At 41.3% G+C, this 22,683-nt stretch overlaps 1 protein-coding gene and 2 long non-coding RNA genes across 4 annotated transcripts in view; 2 read left to right on the top strand and 1 right to left on the bottom strand.

The window, feature by feature from the left end:
• Positions 1-22,683, top strand: part of PTPRG (protein tyrosine phosphatase receptor type G) — a 386,090-nt gene that overhangs the window by 92,206 nt on the left and 271,201 nt on the right. The gene's annotated exons all lie outside the window — the stretch shown is intronic.
• On the top strand, positions 8,936-10,366 carry LOC147650974 (uncharacterized). The gene is made up of 2 exons (XR_015275028.1): positions 8,936-9,061; positions 9,177-10,366. It is a non-coding gene; the product is annotated as an uncharacterized LOC147650974 (long non-coding RNA).
• LOC147650973 (uncharacterized) lies at positions 10,361-15,597 on the bottom strand. The gene is made up of 2 exons (XR_015275027.1): positions 15,468-15,597; positions 10,361-13,947 (listed from the first exon to the last, which is right to left on the bottom strand). It is a non-coding gene; the product is annotated as an uncharacterized LOC147650973 (long non-coding RNA).

Raw genomic sequence — 22,683 nt, 5'->3', positions numbered from 1 at the left:
GACTCACCCAGGTCCTTTGGTACTGCAGAATGAGTGCTTAGCAGCTGAAGGAATTCTGACTCTTGCAGTGTCTCTGAGGTTTGTGTTTGCGTGGTGGGGCCTGAGGGACAGGGCAGTGTAAGTAACTCCTGGAGACCCCCATGCCGTGCACAGCAGAGTGGGAAATTCAGTGTGAGTCCCAGTGCTGTGCTCTGTCTCTGAGGCCACACATCCCACCTTATCAGATGCTAATTGGAGAGACTTGGTTGCCTTGGAGACTGTCTCCTTTGGGGGAGACCATGTTGGGAGCACAGCTGTTGTGAAGCTCCTGAGCTAACAGAAGTTCTTCTGGAGGTGATCAGTCTGTGGAGCTTAATTGTCATCAGCAAACTTGATTTCTCCCTGTGCTGGTGCTTTGTTGAAGTTCTTCATCTGTTTGATGCTTTCAGTTTTTTCCAGTGGGTTTGAGGAAGATCACGTTCTTTTCCTGTTCAATACACAGAACATTTGGCTTTAAGTTACAAAGCTTTTTTTTAAAGACTGCATGTGCCCAAAAAGTTGGATGGACACACTTTTAACTTGTCAAATTAAATAAATATGAAATCTTGCAATGGAGAGCAGAGCTGTGCATATAAATTACATCTTTAAACAGCACTTGAGTGATTTTTCTGGAAATGTTTTCAACTCTCCTCTGAACTTTTAAGGGTCATCTCTGTAGATTTTCTATCTGAGGGAGGCTATTGGCACTGGAATGATTTATTCAAGAGGTATGTTGCTCTGCAGTGTAAAAATAATGTCAAGCCTTACTGAGAACCTGAGTACCAAGCTTCTGTTTTTGTAAAGGTGGGAAAGCAAGTGGGTTTATTTAATTCAACTGAACCCTGAATTAATGTTTTCTAAGTGTGTGTTTCCACCCATTCCCATCTCTTTACACTGCCCAGTCGTGAGATGAGTGGGTCTGTGGGTTGATAATATTTTCAGGATAATTAGTGAGATGAGTGGTTTCATTTGTGCAGAATTAGGAACCCTTTGTCCCTGTTGCAGAGATAGAAAGATTGGCACTTGACCTGCCATAGTAGGGGCTGGTGAATGTTGCTTACTCATGGAGCTCTTGTGGCTGAATCCTCAGTAAGGTGAGATATTTTTGAAACACATAACTCATAAAAAATATTTAAGATTTGACCAGAAAGTAACTCTTCCACGGAAGGAGTCTGCTGCCATGAGTATTAGGCCTTCCATCTTCCTCCATCTCCATCCTGCCTGTTTTCTACCAAACAATTCTTGCTGAGTTTAACCTAAGCCAGTTTGTTCTGGCCATGGCTGAGTAAACCCTCTCCCCTGCATCCCTGTTTGAATGCAGTTTCACTCCATGCACATTTTCTCCACACTGCTGTAGGATTACAGCCTTGCAGGCTCAGGTGTACATCTCTCCCTGGCACAGCTGCTGTGAGGTAAGCTCGTGCTGTGAGCACAGCTGTGAAGAACAGGAGGGCACAGGCGGGCTGGGTGCCCTGTCTCACATCACCCCAGTGTTGCTCAGCTGAGGTCTCTGATGCTGGCCCATGCTGCTTTGTTTAGCTTGATGTAAATTGAAGCATTCAGGCCAACATCTGTTTTGCAGGTGGCAGAAGGTTCAGGAGGAGCTGTTCCACATGGGGTTCTTGGTTTCTGACTCTCCTGCGAGGTTTTCTAAACTGTCTTGGTGTATAAATTTCCTCAGAAATGAACAAAAGAGGAAAAGTCCCTCCAGTTGAATGCCTGAAGGTGATGAGTATCGGCATGTGATTGCAGTTTTTGCTGCTTTCCTTATGTGGAGTAGTGAAACAAATGTTTCCTATGTGTCCCCACAATACACTCACAGCTAGAGCTGAGGTGACAGAAGTCTCTTAAACGTTGATAATTTGCTTTTGCACCCTGCTGGGTTGAGACCTCCCAGGGCCCCTCTGCTCTGTTTCACATCACCTGGCCCTTGAGCACTGGGGTCCATCCCGTGTGTCAGTCCTGGATGAACAAACCACTAAGTGGACGACACGCTCAGAATGAAGAAGTGAAAGTTATGTGATTTGCTTTGTGTTCCTGTGAATGTATTTCCCAAGTACAGGAATGAGATTTACCCGGAGGTAGCACAGCAGTGAAGTCATGGAGAGTTTAGATCACTTCATGTTCAGTTTTACATGCTGTCTTTTGCTCCCGAGGTGTGGCTCAGGCTGCTGAGCTCAGGCTGCTGCTGGAGCCTTCTGGCCCCTTGGGCTCTGAAAAGCCATTTTACATGCCAGATGCTAGTCTGCTCCTACCCAGAGGTGACGTGAACTTTTCAGATAGATTCCAACTTGGAAGCTTCTGTGGCACTTGAGATCGTGTTTTTAATTTATATTTCTGTTGCTGGAGACATGAAATTGAGAAACTTCATGATACACTCTTAGCATATGCTGATCTCTGAGGAAGGAGATTTGCTGTGTGAAGGTGATCGCAGAGAATTGGATGTGACTTCTGTACAGAAGGGCTCAGTGCACGTAGTCCAGTTACTGCTTATATTGCACAAGGGCTCGCTCCCCAGGTGCCTGTGGGACATAATTGCTCTCAGTGCAAACACAGAAAAGTTACCTCTACCTTAAATTTGTGCATGTCATCTGACAGGTGGCTTGGTGTTAAATGCATCGATGGCTGAAGCAGAGTGTAATGAGGTGAACACTATGAGCTGGAGAATGTACTAAGAGCTTCCTTTTTCTGCTGTTAAAACAGCAGAGCTGTGCAGCTCTCTGAACATTTAAGTGCTTCACATTCCTCTGAAAAGTCTCCAGTGCCTAAGAAGCTCTGAGCTTATTTCACAGCCTCCAGTTGTGCTCTGTGTTCACTGCTCCAATGTTGATGCTTGTGCATCACTAAAGCAGGGTCTGTAAGTGGCTGTAAGGTCACCCCTTTCTCTCAGACTGGGTCAGAGTTACCCAACAAGTCTGAAAGCCCTGGTGGGAGGGGAGCTGGTAACCCAGATGCAGTAGAAGGCTCAAATACATATGGCTGGTTTTTTTGGGAATTAGACTAATCCATGGTGAGCCCCTATTCAAAATGGCAAGTGCTCACAAGTAGCTTTTCAGAACACGTGCCAGCGAAGTTCTGCTTCTGTGAGGAAACCCCTGCGAGTTTGGCAGATGGGTTCTGAAGGCTGAAAAATGTCTGGGTGGTTCAAGTGATCAAAATATTAGTCATAATTCTATCCTGTTGTGCTAAGTGAAGTATAACAGTTCAAAGGAAATAGTCCAAGTCCAGCCTTTCCATTTGATGCCCTGATCGTACGTGCCAATGGAGGAGGTCTGCACAGGAGCCCTTGGAAGAGGGATTTGTAGGCAACCATCTGTTTGGCATTAGCAGAAGACCTTAAATGAGGGAAGGTGGTGTGGTGTGGCACCTGAACACATCATTCAACATTGCATCTTACTATTTCATTATGAGCAGGAGTACAGAGTATGGTAAACATATTCTGCTTTTTTTTCCCCAAAGTACTGTTGGAAACTGTAATAAAAAGTAACTGCTGGGAAAGTAGTTTTGCTGAGTTATGCTATTTCTGAAAATGCATAATGCTCCATAGGCTTTTAAGTGATACTGGGCATATTTAACATTCTTTGATGTTAATTTCCTGGCATATGGACATCTCTACTTATTAAAATAAATAAGTACTTTCAAATTTAATGAAATGATGGAGGAAATGGCCTTTTTTCACATTCACGTCCGCTTCACTGGATAATTTAATGTTTTAAAATGTAAGTTCATATTAAAGTTTAAAATTCAAGTATTGGTTTTTGAAATTCTGTAATAAAAAGGTTTTGCTGTGGGAGAGCTGTATGAATTACTGAGCATGATAACACGATTAGCAAAGTCTAGCTGGTGATTTCTTTGGTACAAAATGCGAGCTGTAAATCTTTCCACTAGGCCCTACAGCACTGGTCTGCTGGTGGGAACTGCTGGTACTGATGGCTGTTCCATTCCTGGGGCATTACTCTGCAGCCTGGCAGACTTGCCAGCTGTCTGTATTGCAGAGTGAAAGTCCAGCTGGGGAAAAGGTCTCTACATCATTGACCTTCTCCCCCTCTCCATTTTACTCTCTCAGAGCCAGAGATGAACATTTGTTAATGTTGGCTCCCAAAAAGATCTTTCTGTATTCTTCTGTACTAAACATGTATATTTGCTTCCAAGGTCTTTGCATCTAATGGGAATGATTTTCTCTACAGGTATTACCATGCTATTATTAAGTACAGGAAATGCACTTCAGTCATCTCTTCTGTGCTAAGGGAGAGCGAGGATTCCCTGGAGAATAAGTAATGTTCTATGTAATTGACTGGATATAAATATTTGAGTCCTAAATATTTAATGGAAATCATTGTGTTTGAATGTAGTGATGTGCAGATGATGGAAGTTTGTTCTGTGTCTTGCATGTCTAGAGAGACTGCTCACGTGCTGTGTTGAAGCCAAGGGTGGCTTTATTTCATTTCAAGGCAGACTAGAAACTGAAGAACTTATTTTCAGGGAGAAAAATGGCAAGAGACCCGAATGAAAAACCTACTCAGCTGAAGCAGAGGTGACAAAGTTCACTGTGATTATATTGATTTTAAATTACTGTGTAGAGCTGGGACTAGCCTGTGTCTAGTCCTGCTCATGATGAGAAGAAGAAAAGAAATAGGCATGAATACTCTCCCCTCTGCTTCCAAATGTTTTTTTACCAGTATGAAAATCTGAGAGCAGCCTTGTCCTCCTGACGTTCCCAACAGGCAAAATCAAGGTGTTCCAGCATCCTCAGTGGAGCTGAAAGGGGATAAGAGGCACAGTGAGATTGAAACCTGTTTTTTCTCCCTCAGCAGCCTACCCCTGTGCCCTGGCTCCTGAAGGGAGGAGCACACAGTGCCCTGTTGAGTGTGTAACAGATGCCTCCAGTCTGTGTGTGCCCCCAGCTCTGCCAGAGATGACGTTAATAGGAAACAGAGCATGTCTTGAGTTTGATGCACTTTTGGTGAAAATTACTGCAACTGCCTATATCACAAATTAAAACTGAGCTGGAATTAATAGCAATTAACAGCATCTATATTAATCTACCAGAAGTTTTACAGATGAGTCATTACTGTTTAACTTTATGTAGTTTGCATCTGTTTCACTGTCAACAAGAAAATTATCCAGTCATTTAGAGTTAACCATTTACTTTAGACCAGTCATTTGTTTTAGTATCTAATGTGTCTTTGGGGAACAAGAATTTAGAGCAAATAAAGCTAACTGTGGTAAAAATGGATATATTATTATCAGTGCTATATATATTATTGTAATGAAGCTCTCAGTTGCCAGATGACTGAGAGAGCACAGGGGTCTATCCTGTACCTGCAGTAGATCCAGCAAAATTTTAATGGGAGATGTTTGAACCTCCTTGTTTGGTGTGATGGAGGGAATGCCTGAGGCACTTAGGTAGGGAAGATGACTGCTTCTCTTCCTTCCCCATGGTTTTTCAGCAGTCTGACATAGTGTGCTCTCCTGGGCCCATGCCAAGCAGAGATGTGGCCTCCAAGTGAGACTTTATTACTTCAGTTGTAGATGATTAATTTTGTACCAAACCGTATGGGCCTGATTAACCCAGAACACTGCAATAATGCTGTTGTAAAGATCTTTAGTGCATCCATTACTTCTGTTTCCAGTCTGCTTTTTCACTAGAAAGAACCCATTGTTTCTTACCATTGAATTCTGAAGTAGGGTTTGGGCTGTAAAAAATCACACTGAGCTGACAGTGGCTTGTTATGTTTAACATTGCCTTCACTGAGGGAATGTCCAAGGTGTCCTTATTTGTAGCACCTTTGTAAAGGTGCTACAGAGGTTATTGTTTCCCTCCACCACTGTAAGGGAGAAAAGAAAGCCATTATCTGTCCTGAGCCATCCAGGGGACTCAGGAAGCAGAGACTGGGGTCCTGACCAGGGTTTTTGGATGTGCTGCATCCCTTTCAAGGCACAGCCCCGTCTGTGTGTGGCAGCACAGCTGTCTGAGCCATGCAGGTGTGTTATTCTCAGGCTGGGAAAGCTCCAGCTGTCTGGAGCAGGTTATTCCTGCAATGCAGGAGGATTGCTACCTGCGAGTGTTGGGTCTGTGTGATTGGAAGACACGGGGTGGTTCTGCAGGCAAGACAGGATGCTTTTGCATTCACAAGTCTCTCAGCTCTTTTAATAAGATGTTTCAATATCTTTGGGGTGTGCTTGTTGGTTTTATATGTTTTCAATTTTAAGCTCAAAAATACTTTGTAGCTCCACTGTAGAAGTGCAGATTAAATAATCTATCCATATTTTGCAAATCACTGAACTTTAATACCTTTATCTAAAAGCATTTTTGGGGCACTGCTTGGCTCTTAGAAACCTGCTGTTTGTTAAATCACTTTTTAGGTCTTGTATAGTTCAGGCCTTCAAAAAATAAAAATAACAATCTTCTATTGTCCCTGGAAAAGCCTTGTAGCCTTATCAGCATCCTCCGGCTTGGCTGGGGAAAGCAAATACACGGGGGGCCATGTAGGGACACAGCCTGGTGTTATTTCTGTGGGATTGTCACTCCTGTGACCTCTTGCTGGTGGAGTATTTGTCTGAATAAACCCTATGATGATGTGTTGCTGGCAGAACTTACCCATACTGGGGGAGCAGCAGTGGTGTGGAGCAGGGAGCACCCGTTCAGAGTCTTGCACTTGGTAAAAGAAACATTTTTTGCCAAATCTGGAAGAAGTAGAACGAAGTTTGTGGGAATCACTTGTGTTTCCCAGCTGTGGCACTTCTGCTTTCTGCTTCTCTTCAGCCCAGCTGAAGCTGGAGGTGATAGACTTTAGTCTCATTATCTCTTCTCGTCAGTCCTCAAATTTCTTGCCTTCACACATCTTTCTTCCTTGAACATCCATAGCAAGAGAGAGACCTCCATCAAGTTACTCTGTTCTGTGTCTCCCACACTTGAATAATTGTGCCCTGTTTCCACAGGACTTGATTTCACAAAAGGATCTATTGCTGACTTTTTTAGACTCTAGAACACATTATCTTGATGTATACACATTGTCTCCCTAGATGAAAGGGAAATTATTTTTAATCAATGAAAATATAAATGTATTATACCATCCTGAATGGTTTTAAACCCACGGAGCTGGAAACAATCTGACCATGTCCTGCCAGCCAGTGCCTCTGAGAGATGTTTCTCAAGCAAGCTTCATGCCCAGGGGCTGACAGGAAAAGCTTGCTTCTTAAAATAAACCAGTTTCTAAAAGTCGGGTTTTGGCTCCCTGGAAGCCTATATTTTTGCAGCCACCTGTCCTGACTGCTTCCTGGTGTGATTTAAACCTGTGCAATCTGCCACTGTATGCTGACAGAGATTGCTTTACAGTAGGCTGGGCTGCGGGGCCGTGTCAGGATGTGCTCTAGGAGTGTTTCACTGCCTCCTCTACGTGGAGGTGGGCAAAAACCCAAACCCCTGAGCTGAAACTCCACATGGTTTGTATGAAGCTGTTAAGGCTGTAGACTTCAATGGCAGAGAGATTGAACTGTTAGAAACTGGGTCCATCTTCTGTAACAACAAGGAGAGATAAAGGAAAAAGCACCTCCCGCAGGCAACTTCCATAAGTGGAATTTTGTTACATGCAGACCTCCAGGACAATCAGACAAGGATTTTGATTCATGGGATAGCAGTTACCTTTAAAATAGTGAAGGTTGGATTGAGGAGAAGGTTGCTGTAAGATTAATTAGTGTTGATAGAATTGACACAGGTATAATGTAGAATTGCTGCAGTGGGTAGAAGTCACCAGACAGAGCCAGTGGAAGCACACGGGGTTGGTTGTGTGCTCAAATTATCTCTTGGGGCACAGGTGACTCATGAACAAACCTGTGTGAATGTGAGATGAATTTTTCTGTGTTCAATGCTCTGATTAAGAACTAAATACCCATTTTTTTTATTTATCTAAGAAATGCATTATCAGTTAATTTAAATTAAGTTCTTCCTTTGATACTCAGTTTCTCTCCTCATATTCAGTCATTCCTGTTGGGTGTTTTTAACTGCATGTGTATCTTAAAGCAAACTGATGGAAAAGAGGAATACATATTCCACAGCATTGAAACAGATTGAGAGTTTTGTCTTCAATGGCTTAAGGAGGCACTTTCGAGACCTTGCAGTATAAATAAATTCTGCAGATGTAAAACTTTTTTTTTTTGCTTGTTCAATTCTAAATGATAGCAGTATCTCCTACAGAAATTGATAATACAGGGAAAATGGACTTCATTTTCAGGGAGATGAATTAGGATGAAAAAAAGCTACTGGAAGGGGGTATTTGGGAGAAATCTTAATAGAAATCTGCAATTAGTTGAATGGCTGGTTATCTGTGACAAGACATAATATTTACTAGACACTGCAAGCTGCATGTATGCTTACAAAGAAAAATGTGAAATAATATTCAAGTTTGTGTCCTGTGTGTTGTAAAATGTGGGTGATCTTTGCAAGGCTTTATGGCTTAAATAAGTTTTTGAGAAAATATTGGAAGAAACGTATTAATGGAGTATAAGATTATGAAAAAGACTGTGTTTGGGTGCCTTGTTAAAATCTTTGTCAAACAGCCATTTTATTACACTTGGCTCTCATTTGATAAGCAAGGCCAGCAGAATGGGGATCTTACATTTTTGTCAGTAAAGGCAGTTCTGTAAAATAAAGAGGAAGAAAATCTATCCCTTTCAACACATAAATTAAAAGTGGAACAAACTGAAAGCTAGACAGTAAATACTATGAAGTCTGAACCCCTAAACTCCTTTCATCAAATACTTCAAGTTTAAAAAAATAATATTGAAATCCCACTGGAAGTAATTTTATGAAAATTAGAAATCCTATTCTTAGTCCTGGAGATGGTTTCAATCTTGCATTGATTAGTCACAGGTATGAGGATCAGGTGAAGTGTCATTAGCTTGTTTTTAATTGCAGAGGGAATTTTATAATGTAAAATGTCTACATGAAACAGGAAATGTAGAAGAGAAAAACAAGATAACTCTTGAAACTGAGTGCTACATGTGAAGTATGCTGCTTTGTCCATCTCTGACAGTTCTCCAGGTAATCTGCAAATAATGTGTTGGTTTTCAGCAGCATTCCCTCCTGTCCATATTGTAGTGCAATATTAATTTGGGGTTTTGTGTGCTTCTGCATCTTGGGTTTTGTTTTTCAGTAGAGGTGGGAGCCCCATGGTGGCTTCCATTCTACTGTCTTGATGATCATGTTGTCACCTGGTGGAAATGGAGGACATCAGGCCTTTGAAGTGACATGGAGTAAAACCAGGGGATGGAAATAAATGCAAGCTGCATCTTCTTTTACCATCTGAGATTTATTTCTCTGCTGAATTTTGAACTTACTACCTATTCCCCACAGCATTTGGGATGTAATTGTCCTGGGAGGTGCTCCTGCAAAGGCCTCTGGTCACTGCCTAAATCATTGCATCAGCTGTACAAACTCAGAGATGGACAGGAAAAAGGGGTGAGAATTATTTTTCCAGTCAGAGAAGAAAATAAGAGGCTGTTGACATGATGGCCAATGACTAATTATCACCTGTTGCTCCCACAAGAGCTGGGCAGGGGATTAGCATTCCCTGTGCTCCCCCTGCTACTCCTGCCCTCAATTGGAATTTTTTTCAAACCGTGTTTCAGATGAAAATGCAACAGTCTGGCATGAATGAACACCGATATAGATCTGTCTAAGCTCCTTTCTCACTTCAAACTCAGTGATCGTTAAGACAGGATTATAAAGAAGCAAGAAAATTCAGCTCAGAAGTCTTGAAATCAAAGCAGTTCAGTAAAACGAAGGTATTCTCAAACCTTTGTGTCAATTAACACTGGGCTGTGACAGCAGAGTCTCTTTTACCTCATAAAAATTCTAACTTGTGCTTATTTGGGTGGGTGGATTTAAGCAGGGGGGACCTATAAGGCTTAATTTTGATTAGCTTTCCCCAGGTGTTAGGTCAGATCATGCAAAGCTTGACAGTTGGGTTTATATCACTTCAAAGAAGAAAATATTTAGCATGATCCAGAGATTAGATGCCCATGCTGATGCTGTTAACTGTGCTGAGGACACCTTTTTTCCAGCCAAATACGTGTCCCAGAGGAGGTGTTTCTTGCTACCCATCAGAAGCATTTAACTTTGGAAAAAATTCTACAGATTTTGGTTCAAATCCTACTTACAGGGAATAAATTCCAGAGCTCAATTTTTGCAGTCACTGAAACAATCATGAAATTTGATTCATATCAGTAATTCTGTAAAACTATACCCGGTGGTTATGAATTACACTGCCTATATGCTCTTAATAATGTCAGGGCACTGACGTCCAACTGTGCATGAAATAAATAAGTATAAATACTGTTGTAATCTTCTTCAAGCTTGTTTTAATATTATTGATTCAACCCAAGTAACATCATTACTGATACAGTAGGTGTTTTTATAGTGGACCTTTTCCATTTTAAAATTCAATTAATCATGGCATGGTGTAATTATTTTTTTTTTATTGTATTCATTCCAGGGAGTGAAATAATTGGCTGCTTTTGCAAAATGTAGCTGCTTTAAAGAAAAAGAAAAAAATCCAAAATCAAATTAGAACATTTTCCAACTACCTAGGATCCTCTGAGAGTAATTACGTTACAATATACAGAGTTCACTCCATGCACAGCTGAAATGTGGTCAGCCAATTCCACAGTGAAATGAAAGAACCATTTAACAATGCTTAAGAACAGCACAGAGCAGATCAGTACATGGAGTGAAGAATATTAAACTTCACTGAAAGTTTTAGGTGTTTAGAACGTCATTACTAAAATTGAAATTGTCAGGCTCCTGGGATTAATACCTCTGTACTTACAAAAATTGCTGTAATGTCAATGACCACAAGTAGTCGTGACCTTGGTTCTATTTGGAGGACTTTTAAAGGTCTCCCATTGACCTTAAAAACCTAATTTCCAACATTTTAGGTAAGCCTATTATAGCAAAGATAGGAACACAGAAGGATCCATCGTGGAGCAACAATTAGGTGTCTGAGTTCAGTGTTACCGTCCAGCTGTGGCCTGCGGTTTGTGCTTGTGAATTTTTTATGGAATAGAAGCAGTTGCTACCTGGCTGCAAATCCCCTCTGTGTGCTGCTGCTTTGTGCAGTGCCCGGGCTGCCAGTGGAGTTTGCAGAGAGAAGGAGCTGTTGCCATGGGAATTTTGAAAGCTGTCATTGTTTCCCCCTTTGCCAGCAATTGTGGAGGAGCGGGACTCACTGGAGCAAATTCTTCCCGGGGTGTGACTGCTCAGCCGTGCCGAGATGCCTGGCAGATGTGGAGGCTGGGACAGCTGCAGAGGTGGACAAGAAGGGGGAGGCTTCCTTTTCCCTGCCCAAACCACTAGCAGAGCTCACAAGCAACAGGGCAGATTTGGAAATTCATGAGTACTGGGGTTATTGGGCAATCTTGTTCTTTTCCCAGGGCTTGTGCTTCTCCAGCAGTCTTCAGGAGGAGGTTTTCAAAGGAGTTCTCTATTGCTATAGAAATAGGAAAATGTGAAAATGAAAAACTCTTTTGTAAAGGTCAGCCTGAGCAGGGTGCTGGGTTGACATTTATGGCTTTCAGTAGTTCCTCTGAGTTGTTGCTTTGTTATACACAATGAAGAAACTTACTTAGAGGGCACTAGGCAATTTTGGTTTATTGTTTTGTTTACTTGTCATTTTTTTTGGTTCTAGCACCTGTTCAATACCTCTCTGGGCAATGCTATTATAGGCAGCTGCTCTTGTGGTGCAAACCCAGACTTTCCTGGCAAAATTCTCTTTCAGTCTAACACTTCACAAGCTTTTCCCAAGCCAGAGATGAATGAATACTCTTGGAAAGTCTGCTAAGATTCTTTAGCCTGCTATTTTCTGTGCTGTCTAAGAATTTAATCCAATAACCATTTCTAGTGGCTGTGTCAGGCTTTTGGATCAGACCCAAAGTATGCCAAAAAAAAAGATTTAGATGTGTATGAGAAACATTCTTCTGTGGCAACAGGGTATTGGAGCTATGTTTGGGTGTATCCTCCTAATTTCTTGTGTTTCTTGTGTGTGGTCAGGTAGGTTTGGGTCTATTCCCCTAATTTCTTCTGTGCCCTTTAGCTCAAAAGAGATGGAAAAAGAACAGTACTTTTCCTCCCTTGCCTGTCACCTTCAGTCTCCTAAGAAAGAAATGGTTTCACTTCTTCCTTTGTGCTCCCACTTTGCACTTTTTTTCCTTTCATTTTTTTCCGGTTTTCCCACTGGCAATATCACTAGATAGTGTAGTGAGGCATGGAAGTGATTCCCCAGTATTTTATTTAAAGCCTGAAAACTTCTTGGAGGTCTTTACAAACCTATTTTTTGGGCTGCAAATGGATGTCATCACCAAGCTATTTGCTAGATAGTTGATACCTGGCTCTTGTCCCATTTTCTGTGACTTTGTGGCTGGATGGAAGTTTAGGGCTTGCTATCAGCACATCCTACATGCAAATTCAGAAACCAAAAAGAAATCTGAACCTCTGTTTCCTTATGCTGCTGCCTTCTTTCCTATCTACAAATTATTTGTGGCTATGAACTTAAGCAGATGAAGAGCCTTATCTTTCATTAATCCATGAGCAAAGGCAGAGCTCTGCTTATGAAAACTTTTGCTCCAGCCCACACGTGCCTTGGTGAGGAAATCAGTGCCTGATCTTCTAATTTTATTTGTGTGTTTATTTGTCCATTTACTTTCCCCCAAGTGAGGTATGACTTCTTCGTTGAGGGTTGTTTTTCCTCAGTTATCAGAGCACAAAATAAAGCAGCTGTTTGGACCAATTTCTTTTACACTCTAAGGATCATTTAGTATGCAGGAGACCAAAAACTTCACATGCACCACAAGAAATCATGTGAGTCTAATGATGCCATTTAACAGACAGTGTTTTTCTTGGCATAAATTAAGACCCCCTCAGAAAAAGTTTATAAAAAATGAAAGAAGCTGCGTTGTCTGAGGATGATGAAACAAAGGAGTGGATTGAGGAAGGCAGTTTTTTGGCTTTAAGACCTGATAAATCCTCAGCTGAGTAACAAATTTACGTTGCCATACACTGAAGTTCAAGAACCAGTGTTTTCTCAGTTGAGATGAAGCTCCTCTGTTTATGGAGAAGCATTAAGTAGAAGAGGATTTTTTAGTCTAGATTCCTGTAGTTCTAGGGCATTGACTTTTGAGAGAAGACATTGCAGAGGAGGCAGTGTCTCAATTGAAAGAGCTTTTCAGAAAGCAGGTAGGAAGAATTCATATTTCTAATATAGACACGCAAAATATATGCTAAAAAGGTTGATTAAAGTGGCTACCCACATAAACGTGACAGCTAGAGCTCTGTTGTGCCTACAGCCTGAATTTTTAAAGGGAAATCCCTTTCTTGAGTTCAAGTTCTCTATTTTTGTGGGTATAATTGACTGATGTTTCCACTGGTTTTAGTTCCCCACTTCAATGGGCTGTCTAGGATTTCAAGAGGTTTCCCTCTGCTGTCATATGCAGCACCTTCTTTACAAGACAATCTTCAAAATCTCTTTTCTTAGGCTGTCATTCAGAGCAAAGTTAGACTGATTGAGTGATTTATATTTTTTTTAATAGTAACCTCCCAGAATCCCATCCCCTATCCTTCTGGCATCAATTAGCTCTCTGTTAACTAGGGGATGCTGTTACTTTCAGCACATCTTCAGAACTTGTAAAAAGATAATTGTTGACCTAAATGGCAATAGGACTTTTGCTAAGGCTTGTTTAGAGCTCAAAGGTTTCAGCAGTAATCAGTTTGATAAAATAATGGCTTCTGTTCTCATGTGGAGATATTTCAGTCTTTTCAGGCACTGTTTGTTGAATGGAGGGAAATGGTCATCAGATCTATGTCAGATCAGTAGAGGATGCTGAAAGCAATTGTAGCTTGTTCCCTGTAGTTTGCATCTTTGAATCCTTTTCATTCTGGATGTGAAACAGAAGCAAAAATTTTGTGTTAATCTCTCAGTACTGTTCAGATGCTTACCTGAACATTCTATGCCACGTGTTTCAATTCAACCCAAGAACATACAATTTTATTTTATTTTTTTATTAAGGTTTCACAGTTGAAACTCTTGACAGATGTAGGTGCTGGCTGTATTCAGCATGTTTTAAAACCTGGCAAAAAGAGTCTCTAATTGACATCTAAATGTTCGTGCACACCTCCTGCACAGCCTGTTAGGGATGTCTCCACACTGCTGTGACAGCCTGCTGTTATTATGCAATTATCTGCAGTGGCCTGCACAGGTAGGAGGGCTTGGGAAGCCAAGGGGGTGTGTATCTGTATTTAAGTGCTCTGTTGTCACATCCCCTGTATTAAGTGGTGCTGCTCCTTTCCCCTTTAACCCTCACGTTACAGGCAGTGGAGCCAAACACTTCCCTGCTGCTCTTTGCAAGCAGTTGGTATTGCTCCAGGGGGCTCTGACATTGGTTTGGCTTTTTCATTTTAAATTCATGTGTTGTAGTTCAAAAGATAAAATATCCAGTTCTAGCTAACTGCCAAAAGAGTGTATCGCTTTCTGTAGGAAATCACTTCTCTACCTTTTAATTTGCCCTAGGTGAGAAGTGAGAATGTTGAGATACCTTACCAGGTTGGGGACTTGCTGGAAGATTTGAGGGAAGCAAACACGAGGAGAAGGCTTTTCTCAGCTCCCTGCTCTTCCCTCAGATTGCCAGTAATGTGCTGGGAAAGAGTTTCATTTAACCTTTCCCTTTTGTGCCCTTCCTAATTGAGTTTGTTCTTTAGTCTGGGACTCGCTCCTGAGAATGGGGGTCCCACACATTGGAAGATTTTCAGTGAGGAGGAGTGAAATGGTAATAGAGCCCTTATTTCTGTGTTTGGCAGCACAGCTGAGCTTTCTGACCCACTATCAGGGATCAGAAGGAGGAAGGAAGCACTGGAACTGATCACTCACCTGACACTTCTCTCTGCTTGACTACTCAGGGTCAAGCTGTGACCACAGGCTACAGAGCCCTTCCAGATTTTTAATAGCACAAACACGTTTTTGTGAATTTTTCTAATACATCATAGTTTGTTTTGACTAAAACATTGTCAGGAAAATTTACCATCATAGTGTCTTTTTCTGTGATGTGACAGAGAAGAGTTTAATAGTTTGAAAATGAATGAATTCAAAATTGGATAGTTGAAGGTCAGAACTTATAGTGATAACTCAGCTAATGTAATATTCATACCTTGGTCTAAAATAGTGTATATCAATATGTTGTCCCTGTCTGACACGATTATCTAGGGTAGAAAGACATTTGTGTACTGACAAATATCTAAGGAAGAAAGAGACAGGGTATTACACTAACTGTGCAGGAAAATTTAGGAGTGAGTGAGGCACCTGGAAGAATTCATAGGCCACAAACCATTTGTCTCTTCTGACTAAAGCAAACTGTATTGTGTAAGCATTAACCAGTGTCAATACTTGTCACAGTAGAATTACCTGGTCCATCCTTCAGCTGGTTCTATGCTCCAGATGAATGACTTGTTTTTTTAAAAAGCACTAAACTGGGAAGGGAAAAATACCTGATGTGTTTCTAGCAGGCCTAGTTCTCAAATCAACAGTGCGGCCTAAGAACTGAGTTATTCCTGCCTCTCCAATATGGATGGACAAAATCAAACAGGATGCCTGAGATATGGATGCATTAACACCAAACACCAGCCTAACAGAGATCAGCATTCATTCTGTCCCAGGTCTGAGAAACAAAAGTTCATATGGGGATGTCTTTCTTAATTTTTGACATTTTCAAGTTTTACAAGGTTTGTGCTGGCAAGGATTTCTTGGACACTGTTCATTGGCTGCTATCTCTCACTGTCACCTCAGAGCTGTATTGCCTGGCTAGGGAATTTTTCAGTGTGTTCAAAATCTTGCTTATCCTTCATCATCCTAAAGTAAAAGATGTTATATATTTCATGAATTGTTATCCAGTGCACAAATGAGAACGTTCTGCCTCCTTGGTTTTAAGAAAAGGAGCATGCCTTTCCCTAAAGAGGCATAATGTGAGACTACAGGACAGGGTAAGGTTGGATCCCTTGACATACAAAGAATGAGGAGGAACTGCATTTACTTGCAGAATAATACAAAAAAAAAAATCAGCATTCATCTACAAACTCCATTGAATTGCTGACCGAGTAGACTTAGCCCCTGAATTAATTATAAACATTCAGCCTGCAGCTGGCCAGATGAACCTTCTGTGTGCATTTATACTGTCCTGCTCCAAAAAGAGTGCATGGTCCTTTACTTGGCATCACAAGCAAAGGTCTGATCTGCAGAGTTGAATTCTCTTGGGGGAGAAATGTAGTGTTTTGCTGAGCTGGATATGGTGAGGTCAGGATTTGATATCCCTCTCTTGGTGTTGCTTCTAAATATTCAGGGCAAAAGTTGAATTTGTGTTAAAGGTTTTCTTGTGTGTTGGATGTTTGGGTTTCTGTTTGTTTTTAGTGAACTTGAGATGACTTGAGGTTTCTTTAAAATCGTGTCTTTATGTGTCATTCTTACAGGTGTATGGCCAACCACATTAGTGAGGTCATTGCCAGGCTAAAAACTTGACACCTCTCTGCCATCTTAACCAAAAAGGGTAGTCTGTAAGAGCTAATCCACTGCCTGAATGGGATATGATTTCTTCTTTCTGGCTTTCAAAAGAACACTTTTTACGTGAACATATGACAGAGAATCTTCTGCAAAGGAGGAGAAGCAGTTACATGCAAAATGAGAACAGAAAAATAAAGAAATCTTTAAACATGTTAGACAAATCAATTTATAAACATAATTATTCTTCCTCTGTTCCTGTTACCAGATTTCTCAAGAGTCAAGAAAATTAATCAAAAGTAAGCATCCTTAAGAGGATATTTAAATAGATATAGATTTTTTAAAATGCACTTTGTATTTTGCACAGTTTTCCAGTTTATAAGCCCTTTTAACTCACGAAATGGGAGAAAATTCGTGATACTTGACAGGTGGTTGCAATAATGATCAAATGCCTGTCACTTGTGATTGTGCACAGTAAAGGGGGGTAGGTGTGCTTTTATGTCTTTACCGAGACTACAATGGATTATTTGTATGGATATTTCAGGAAAAAATATTTTAATGTCCTGTATTTTAGGTAAAACAAGAGTAAGATGGTCCTTTCTTTTTGAAAAGGTTATAGTCAGCTACTTTAAAAAGATCATTTGAATTTACAATAATCTCTGGGGATTTATCTTGTGGATTTATAGAAACAGATCTCTCTGTCTTAAAAGCTTGTTTCTTATACAACAAAGACAGAATTCAAATAAAAACAACAGATTTATTAAAGTGTACTTTGCAAATTCTTGTGGCCAACAGAGGAGGAAGAAATGAGAAGCTTTCCCTCAGGTTCTCTGGTTTTCCAGGCTCTCCTGTCCACCCTTTTACTCCAAGCCAGGGGAAAGCTGTGTACATGAGTTTGAGTGGCTTGATGTTCTGTGTGCCTTGGTTGGAAGCTCAGACTGCAGCTGTTGTCATCTCCCTCTTTGTTCACTTGGTCTTGAATGGTTCACAGGTGTCCATGCAGGGCTTGGGAAGTTCTACAAATAACTAAAATGTGAGGTTTATCATACTCAAGGCCAGGAAACATGGGTCCCATAGAGAGCAGCTGTGTGCCCTGCGACAACAGGAGATGCCAATTCCAGCCCAACAGGGGAAAGTTCACTGGAAGAAAGAAACCCTCAGAATAAGGACATTTATTTTCCCACTTGCTGTTCAAGGTCCATCTTCCAGTGAGATCTGTGTGATGTGGCCATGCTGGAAGGAGTCCAGCAGTGTCCCCCTGTGTGACCAGAGCCTTTCTGGTGGTCCAGGGGGGATCCCCACAGCACTGGAGGCTCCTTGTCCCACTGGCAGAGGTCACTCTTCACCTCCCAAATGCCATCCCCTGCCTGCAGTGGGGGCTGTGTCCTGGCCCTGTACCTGGGGGGCAGCTGTGAGCTCCCCCAGGCTGACACAGTGTGTGACACACTAAAAACATCCTGTGTGGCTGATGCTTCTCCTCTCTGTCACCAACACAGGAATGCATAAATAAATAAATAACTAAGCAAGCAACTCGAAAACAATTTTGTGAATTTATTGTTGGCAGTTGCATTAGAGAGAGTGTAGCAGAGTGGTAGATAATACTTTTAAGCTCCTAATGGATTTTTAGAAAAGTTCTTTCTGGTTTTTTAACTGCAGGCTACAAAGTCACTGCTGCAAAATGTATTTGAGAGCCATGAGATAGAACAGATAATTTTCTTTCACATAAAGCTTTAATGTTTTCTTTTTCCTAAAGTAAATAACACCTTGCTGAGCCATCTTTAAGTACACCAATTTCTCTCTGGAAAGGAGATTGCAAAGGTGTTAATTACAGTGAGCAAACTAGTTATTAATGGTATTTTTACATTCTTGTCATCTATCGGTGGCTAAAGGAGGATGTGGGGGGAAGAGGTGCTACATTTGTAATCCAGGTTCCTTTCTACCAGCAGGTAAAGGATAGTGAGAACAGAGGGGTTTAAATTACTCGATAAGGGTTAAAGGAGCTGACATTTGGGCATGGATGGCTGGTTAATAAAAGTTCTGAAGAGTTTGCCTTTACTGCCTTTCACTTTAGTGATCCGTGAACTAAAGTGTCCCCAAGTAGGATATGACACAACAACCTGTGACTTGCTCATTAAAGGCTGATATTAAGGCCAGTCTGGGAACTCTCTAATGCCAGATCACCGAGACCATGGACCAGAACAGCACCTCTGGAGCTCCTGCCATCCTCAGTGGCAATGCCTCAAGGTCTGGCTCAGGGGCACAATCTGCAGCACTGCTGTCCTATGGGGCTGCTGAACACTGCTCTCAGAGCCCCTTTAAGATGAAGATAGATGATTGATGCAATGGGCTTAAGTTGGTTAATGATCTTTTAACCAGAAATAGATCATCAGGTGGCAATAGAGCCATGAGCTGATAGGTGTTATTGTAGCAGAGTAATGCTGTACATGTAATTAATCTCCTGACAGTGAAGTAAGGCCAGACTAGGAGTTCTCTGAAGGGCTTACCTGTATGTTTACTTTATATTGCTGCTGCATAGAACCTTGGTTTTCCTGAATCTTGGGTGCTCTGTGTGGTTCTAGTATTTGCACCTCAAGAAAGGCATGGCACTTACTAGAAGAGCCCACCTGTGAACAGATGTTAAAGAGAATGGATCTTATAACTTTCCTCACTCTTGTGCACTTCTTAACAGCTCCTTCAGCTGCTGCTGCAGGAGAGAGAAGAGTGGGCTGGCTGGGCATCTCTGACCCACCAGGACACCTCCTCTGTCCCCACAGCCATTAAACAGAACCTGGTTCCGTGCTGGAACCTGGTCACAGTAAAATTTGACCAAAGGCAAATGAGACCAAGCAGCAGGGAGTAATTTATATTTGAACATTAGGCTGCTTTGATCATCTATATCATCTTGGTGTTTTTGATGATACAGTTGTATGGTCAGCAAATGTGACTGGCAGTGTCATTTCATGCTGACAGAGCATAGAATATAGGCTGATTCTACTGAGAGGCCTTTTTTGGGGAAGAGATGTGACAGAACGTGGGTACAATCAGCTATTCAGCTCAGAACAAATATATATGGCACAGTCTCTAACAGAAAATGGTTCTGTGGAGAGATGTGCTGTAAGGAATGCTATTATATTACAGAGAGGTTAAATGTGAATACAGATATGTTTTGAGGGTTTTTTGGGGGGTTATTTTAGGGTTTTTTTGTGTGTGGCTATTTTCCTGGATAGCAGCATGGATTGTGTAGCATTTATGTGTTAGCAGGAGCAAGGAGAATCACTTCCATGCAAATATAAGGTTTGTGCATGCATAAGGAAATCTCTCCAAATTGCTGCATTTCACTCCTCAGGTCACTGTCAGTCTCTGGTAGCAAAGCTCAAAGCTGTTGTTGCAAGATGAGTACTGGAAGTGTGGAACCTGCCTTGGACAAGTCCTGAGTGTGGGCAGGGCTGGGTGAGCCCTGGAGCCATGTGGGGAACAGGCATGAGGGCTGGAACTCTTACTGGCAGAAGGTTTGAGAGGTAGAAAGGAATTTGGGGACTCAAAATATGTATTAAAAAGAGATTTTGAAGACTGTCATTCTTAGTCTTGATTTCCTGCTTTGAATGAGAAATATAAAGAATGTTGTACTTTAACATACTTTTAAAGTATGTTGTACTGCAGTGTTTGATGAAATTGTGTTGGTTCAGGATTAGGGTTAGTCATTTATTTATTCTTACTGTTTTTTCTTGCCTCCCCCAGTCCCTCAGAGTTTTGATGTTTTCTCAGTATATTTTATTTTCTTCCCAGCTGCAGCTATTCTGGTTTGGCCCCGTCTGTGTGCCTTAGCATGTGTATTGTTTATTCCTGTGCTGCTGTTATTGAATGGTCATTGGTTTTGATCCCTCTTATTTTCTTAAAGATAGTTATTGCTTTGATAGTTATTGTTTGGTGTTAGTTAGTTAGAGGTTGTTTAGCTTTAGGTCTTCCTCAGAGACTGTGGGTCAAACCCTTAGCTGGGTAAAATCAATGTAATCAATAGAGCACTGCTGATGCACATCAGCACAGATGAGCCCTTGTGTAACATCAGCTCAGCAGAATCCTACTCAAATCTTTCCTTTATTTCCTAGTTCAGCTTTTGGAAGGCATTTATGGTCACAAAACGCTTGTTTTCTTTCTGCAGATCCTGTGGTTTTCAAAGCATAGAGCAAACAGAACTCAATTAAGAATGATAGCTTTCCATTAGGCATGTCAGAAATGTACCCTTTTTTTTTCTGTACAAATAAATTGAACTTGGAATTTAAAAGGAAGAATTATAATATTTTCCCCAATGACTGAATGTATTAGTTCACAATTCCCATATTTCAGGTGTTAGCCATTTGCCATATTATGACACTTTCAAACAACATCATATCTCTTTATGCAGAGAATAATTAAGAAAATATCTGATGCCTTTTGCCTTTGCCTTGGCAGTAAATCCCACAAACATGGGAACAAGGAGAGCCAGCAGTACTTGGCCAGCCAATTTCTCAGGACACCAACCAGCAAATGTTCCTTCTGCACCAACACCAACTGGTGTTCCACCACCCAGAATTTAAAACCACAGGTTTAAATACGTGACCCAGCCACCACTAAAGAGGCAGCAGAAAGCTGCCAGTGGAGCCCAGGGGTGGTGACTTTCTGTCTCCTTCTCTAACCTTTATATATGCTGCCTCTGTGTGTCAAGAGACAGTAATACATCTTCCTAAAATAGATGGCTGCAGGATGTGCTGGTAAATTGGTTGACTGACAACATGAGCAAAATCATCAAGAGATACATGGTTGTAATCCATGTCCCTCACCCTGTCCTGGAGCATCTTCATGGGCAGTTAATACTCCAGCAATCTTCAGTGAATTTCAGAGATGTAGCTTCTTTTTTAAAATGTCTATTGTCTGTAAAGGAAGTTGTTAGGGTGGAAAGGGAGGATCTTCCAAAATATGACAGTAATTATGATTTGTTCTTGATGAAAAGCCTCTCCATTGCTGGGTGGGTACCCTGCATGGTTCCTATGCATAGCACACCCACTACCTGTCCCTCTTTCAAAATAGGAAAAGCTTAAAACAAAGAAGGGAAGAGCACTGATTGCCAGGAAACTGCAGCACAAAATGAAGGAACAGCAGAAGAAAATTCTGTTAGAAACAGGCCTCCCTTCCTGAGCTGAGCTGCAGAGAGTTACAGATCACAGCACAGAATCCAGTCTGGACGCTGCTGGGGCAGGCTGGAGGGGAGTTTAGCAGGTTTCTTCTGGTGGAGGTCAGATGCCAGATGAGGTGAACTTGGCACGAAAGAAGCGAAAAAGCCAAGTTTGAGATGTGAAAGATAGAGACAACATCATATTAAATATTTGTTTTGCCTCAGTAAACTCTGAGTTTCTACCTTTGCGATATCCTCCAAAGTCTCTGCGAGAAGCAGGGCCAGTATTTTCCCAAAGCACTTGTGCTCTTGAGCACGTCTTCATACGCTTTTCACATGCAGATGGAAATCTGGGCAGAAAAGTTGCTTCTCCTTTACATGACCTCGCCTTCTGCCTCAACCTGGCCTGTTGTCAAGTTCCCACAGCATTTTTTAGAAATCTTGCATTTTCTCTTGGTTTTTCATGGTCAAGGCTATGTTGTCAGCAGTGAAAGAGCACTGTTACACCATTTACTCGATAGCTGGAGAAATGAGATTAGGCTCATGATTTATAGAAAGCAGCCCAATACAGAACTCAAGGCAACATTTTCTTGGATGTTTAAGAAAATGTTGTATTGTTTGGAGGCAGCTGCTGGCTCCTTCCCAGTCTCTGAAGTCTAAGTCCATTTTGTATATGAAGAACTAATATGTAAATAAGAATTAAGAGTTTAAATACCTTTGTGAATGTAACCGGGTTTTTTCCCTGATTTGGAACGTTTTCCTTTTCCTTGGTTCAACTCTGAGCTTTAGTTTTTAGCGGTGCCACATTAAAAGGAATTTTACAGCTTTAGAGAAACCACATCTTCCAATCTGAAAAACAGTATCCTAGCTTGTATTTCAGATCTGTCTTTGAAGTTACCCTTGATGTAATTCATCAATACCTTTAAGGAAATAGAGAGGAGACTGCTCTCAGTTAATCACAGAAAAAAAAAATATCATTAC

The sequence above is a fragment of the Cyanistes caeruleus genome, chromosome 11 (assembly GCF_971803275.1).
Source record: "Cyanistes caeruleus chromosome 11, bCyaCae1.hap1.1, whole genome shotgun sequence".
In the NCBI taxonomy this organism is placed as follows: domain Eukaryota; kingdom Metazoa; phylum Chordata; class Aves; order Passeriformes; family Paridae; genus Cyanistes; species Cyanistes caeruleus.
Note: the sequence above shows the minus strand (reverse complement) of the source record. Positions and strands in the feature narration are given on the sequence as shown.